Here is a 5,874-nt window from a genome sequence, read left to right on the forward strand (position 1 = left end):
GAATATCCTTACCGGCAGTGGACATATCAGGGGTGTTCTTTCTTATACACCTACCTTGTCCAACAATTCCTTAACCTCTTCAGGACACAGGGCGTATGGATACGGCCTGCATTCCGAGTCCTTAAGGACCGAGGGCGTATCCATACGCCCGTGGGAAATCCGGTCCCCACCGCTAGCCGGTTGGGGACCGGAGCCGGATACCTGCTGAAATCATTCAGCAGGCACCCAGGCACATCGCCCAGGGGGGTCCTGAGACCCCCCCCATGTCGGCGATCGGAGAAAATCGCATGTCAATTCAGACATGCGATTTTCTCCAATTCCGGGCTGATCGGGTCTCTGGTGACCCGATCACCCGGAAAATAGGGCTGATCGGAGCTGTCAGCAACAGCCCCGATCAGCCTAAAGGATAGGAGTGAGGTTGCAAAGCTGCGATCTCCTCCTATCCCCTGGCATTAGTCAGAACGGAATTCTGACCAATGGCAGCGCAGGACAGGGGGTTGCCATGGCAACCCCCCGTTCTGCCCGCCCCTGGATGTCGAGGGGCTCTGGGAAGAAGATGGAGGCCGTACCTGCAGGAGAAGATGCCTGGGGACCTGGGATCTTCGCTGGAGCCTGCTGGATCCTGATCAGGTAGGGAATCGACAGCGGGGGGGGGGGGGGGGGGGGGGGGGGGGAATTGAAAGTGAAAGTAAATCGATCTTTACTGTGGCAACCACTAGGGGGGCCAAACTGCAACTCCCAGCATGCCCAGAGAGCCAAAGGCTGTCTGGGCATGCTGGGAGTTGTAGTTTTGCAACATCTGGAGGGTCACAGTTTGGAGACCACTGTTACAGTGGTGCCCAAACAGTAGCCCTCCAGATGTTGCCAAACTACAAGTCTCAGCATGCCTCGACTGCCCAGGCATGCTGGGAGTTGTAGTTCTGTAACATCTGTCCCTTCAGATTTAGCAATTTTTATGACATTTTTGAAAATTGCTGCTCTACACAATGCTTTGCTTATTTGTTTTGTATTGACTTTGTTTAGACTTGGGATCAGTAGTTCCACAGTTCATCTGTACACTGCTCACTGCTAGTCAGCTTTCTCTCCAAGATGGTGGCCGCAATGCAGTGCATAGGGTTTTATTAGCCTCTTTAACCCCTTCCTGATCCATAACATAGCAGTATGTCATTGGTCTGGTGAGAGGAACATGATGCAGGCCTGCAAATCCGGGTCAAAACCGGCAGATGCCCATTGCTATCAGCAGTAGACATCTGCCACTACTGACATCTGCCAATGTGCATCATTTAAATGGTTAAATGCCATGATCAATAGCGATCACAGCTCTTAGACATTAAATGCTGGTAATTCTTGGTGTCTATTGGTCCCATCAACACACCTGGATTGTAAATGTGCGGTGCCAATGGATGGGTGCTGTGGAAGCCCGGGGCCTCACCTGTTTCTTAGGGTCTTCCCTGGCTCAGTGATTGCTGAAGCTGCATTTTTCAGGCTGAAGCAATTGAGTGCAGATAACATATATTTGTGTAATGCAATAGCATCTACTGATGGCTTATAATAGGCCCCTATGGTGGCCAAAAATTTGCAAAGATAAAGTACAAAATGTTTTTTAAATATAACACTGGCCACATGTGTAATTGTCTGAACGACTAAATTATTACATTTCTGATGCCCCTTTTTTTTTAGTCACATACCAGAAAGAAAAAAAAAAAAAAAAAACTTTGATAAAAAAGTGATCAAAAAGGCAGAACTATGCAAATGTGGTACAATTATAAACTACGGCTCACGGCACAAAAAAAATTATTATACAGCTCCGTAGGTGACAAAAAATTTATAGGGGTCATAACACGGCCAGAAAAGAAGCACTATTATGACATTCAGATATCGCTGAAAAAGAGATTTAGCAGATCTCGAAATGCGTCTAGCTTCTCCTTATGTACAGCTGCTATCATCTACACAACCCAGAACGCTTTTTATTTGCTATTCAATAGTCCCGGCAGTCCAAAACTATCACTGCATGTTGGCACGCAGATTGCACGAGAAGAACGCCATCAGTTTCAACTTCTGACAGATATCGAGTCGGCAGCTGACCTATTCCTTCCCAGGCTTGCCGGCACTGACAACTCGCGATCCCAGGAGTGACTAGGCTTCCGTGCTGCCAGCCATAGAGTGTAAGTGTGAAAGCGCGGCGGGACCCCGTTGAGACTGGTGAGAGCTACATGAACTGTTACATAGAGTATCCGTTGTAATGGAATGTATCTCATATTTACTGTCACTTCATAGAAGTGCAATATACATAGTACCCAATAGTAAGAAGTCTTCATAGAAGGCAATGAGAACTATCCATCTCCGGTATATGGACATTAGTCGTCAATTCTAATAGCAAGAATATTGCCAAGTATTGCATACTGTCGATTGCCCCGGACTATATGTATTGATATATGTATTCTTATGTATATATATATATATATATATATATATATATATATATATATATATATGTATATATTGTGATGACTCGCTCTTGCAGATAGGTGCTGTTGCAGTATTGAGGTAAGGTAAGGTTTTTAAATCAAAGTCCTGTGTTTATTCACACTCAGCTTACAGCAAAACAGTCTTTAAACACAGAACAAAGAAATACATTACCAAGTCCCCCTGTATTTCCTTGGTGTTTGTTCACACCTGAGTTCATGCCATGCGGCACTAAGCAAGACTTTTCCAAGCTTCCAGCTACACTGTTCAGCAGCTTCCTTTCTTGGAGCAACATGAGGGAAGATCTCCACACTCAGCTCTCTCTGGCAGTGTGAGCTCCAAATAGCAAATCTCTCTCAGCTGGTGAAGCAGGCTGCCTTTAACCCCTTAAGGACGCAGGACGTAAATGTACGTCCTGGTGCGGTGGTACTTAACGCACCAGGACGTACATTTACGTCCTGTGCATAACCGCGGGCATCGGAGCGATGCCGTGTCATGCGCGGCTGATCCCGGCTGCTTATCACAGCCAGGGACCCGCCGGCAATGGCCGACGCCCGCGATCCCGCGGGCGTACGCCATTAACCCCTCATGTACCAGGATCAATACAGACCCCGGCATCTGCGGAAGTGCGCAATTTCAATGAATGATCGAATCGCCCGCAGCGCTGCTGCGGGGATCCGATCATTCAGAACGCCGCACAGAGGTCCCCTTACCTTCCGGCTCCCGGCGTCTCCTGCTCTGGTCTGTGATCGAGCAGACCAGAGCAGAAGATCGCCGATAACACTGATCTGTTCTATGTCCTATACATAGAACAGATCAGTATTAGCAATCATGATATTGCTATGAATAGTCCCCTATGGGGACTATTCAAGTGTAAAAAAAATTTAAAAAAATGTAAAAGTAAAAGTACAAAAAAAGTGAAAAATCCCCTCCCCCAATAAAAAGTAAAACGTCCGTTTTTTCCTATTTTACCCCCAAAAAGCGTAAAAAATAAATTTTATAGACATATTTTGTATCGACGCATGCATAAATGTCCGAACTATTCAAATAAAATGTTAATGATCCCGTACGGTGAACGGCGTGAACGAAAAAAATAAAAAATTATAAAAAATGTATTAAAAGTTTTTTATATGCAAATGTGGTATCAAAAAAAAGTACAGATCATGGCGCAAAAAATCAGCCCTCATACCGCCGCTTATACGGAAAAATAAAAAAGTTAGAGGTCATCAAAATAAAGGGATTATAAACGTACTAATTTGGTTAAAAAGTTTGTGATTTTCTTTAAGCACAACAATAATAGAAAAGTATGTAATAATGGGGATCATTTTAATCGTATTGACCCTCAGAATAAAGAACACACATAATTTTTACCATAAATTGTACGGCGTGAAAACGAAACCTTCCAAAATTAGCAAAATTGCGTTTTTCTTTTTAATTTCCCCACAAAAAAAGTGTTTTTTGGTTGCGCCATACATTTTATGATATAATGAGTTATGTCATTACAAAGGACAACTGGTCGCACAAAAAACAAGCCCTCATACTAGTCTGTGGATGAAAATATAAAAGAGTTATGATTTTTAGAAGGCGAGGAGGAAAAAACGAAAACGTAAAAATTTAATTGTCTGAGTCCTTAAGGCCAAAATTGTCTGAGTCCTTAAGGGGTTAAAGGGGTACTCCCGTTTTTTTTTTTTTTTTTTTTTTTTTTTTTTAATCAACTGGTGCCAGAAAGTTAAACAGAATTGTAAATCACTTTTATTAAAAATCTTAATCCTTCCAGTACTTTTTAGGGTCTGTATACTAAAGAGAAATCCAAAAAATAAATAAATTTCCTCTGAGACCACAGTGCTCTCTGCTTACCTCTGCTGTCCATTTCAGGAACTGTCCAGAGCATGAGAAAATACCTATAGCAAACATATGCTGCTCTGGACAGTTCCTAAAATGGACAGCAGAGGTCAGCAGAGAGCACTGTGGTCTTTTCATTTCTTTTTTGGATTTCTCTTTAGTATACAGCCCCTAAAAAGTACTCAAAGGATTAAGATTTTTTTATAGAAGTGATTTACATATCTGTTTAACTTTCTGGCACCAGTTGATTTAAAAAAAAAAAAAAGTTTTCCACGGGAGTACCTCTTTAAGGCCAACAAAAGATGGCCTGGATTGTGGGGAATGGCCCCCACTCAACACTTGACCATTCCCAGTAAGAGCCGTCCCGGATTGGCCTTCCAGCCATACTACGGCCACAGTGTCAGTCTGCATCGCAGCACAGACCCTGAATAATACCGGCTCTTACTTCACCAAGGCCAGGAGCCTCGGGGACACATATCGCCCATCAACCACCATGCCCTTCACCTTCTCACAATATATATATATATATATATATATATATATATATATATATATATATATATATATATATATATTTAATTATTTAATGCATACTTTTTAAACAGCTACATATGGGTGTTATTAGTATAGTATTCAATAACAATTATTATTATTATTATTATTGTTAGAATTATTATGTTATACCACTTTATTATGTATTATATTTGAGTATAACTTTTTGAGTTCATCTGCAAGGGCCCTGCAGTTGGTACACAGCATAATTTTTATGTGGTACAATTAAATATTTTACTTTTACTTTTATCTGACCGACCCATTTCTATATTCATGTAAACTCCATTATGCATCTAATTTAACCCCTTAAGGACCCCACAAATGACCCCATTATAAAAACGACATCCCCCAAAGTATTCAAAATGACAATCAGTAAGTGTTTTAACCCTTTAGGTGTTTCACAGGAATAGCAGCAAAGTGAAGGAGAAAATTCAAAATCTTTATTTTTTACACTCGCATGTTCTTGTAAACCCAATTTTTGAATTTTTACAAGGGGTAAAAGGAGAAAATGTGTACTTATATTTGTAGCCCAATTTCTCTCGAGTAAGCACATACCTCATATGTCTATGTAAAGTGTTCGGCGGGCGCAGTAGAGGGCTCAGAAGCGAAGGAGCGACAAGGGGATTTTGGAGAGTACGTTTTTCAGAAATAGTTTTTGGGGGGCATGTTGCATTTAGGAAGCCCCTATGGTGCCAGAACAGCAAAAATAACCCACATGGCATACCATTTTGGAAACTAGACCCCTTGGGGAACGTAACAAGGAATAAAGTGAGCCTTAATACCCCACAGGTGTTTCACGACTTTTGCATATGTAAAAAAACATTTTTTTTTTTCACTAAAATGTGTGTTTCCCCCCAAATTTCACATTTTTGCAAGGGTTAATAGCAGAAAATACCCCACAAAATTTGTAACCCCATCTCTTCTGAGTATGGAGGCACCCCATAAGTTGGCATGAAGTGCATTACGGGCGAACTACAATGCTCAGAAGAGAAGGAATCATATTTGACTTTTTGA

Source organism: Hyla sarda, chromosome 8 (genome assembly GCF_029499605.1).
Source record: "Hyla sarda isolate aHylSar1 chromosome 8, aHylSar1.hap1, whole genome shotgun sequence".
Classification (NCBI taxonomy): Eukaryota; Metazoa; Chordata; class Amphibia; order Anura; family Hylidae; genus Hyla; species Hyla sarda.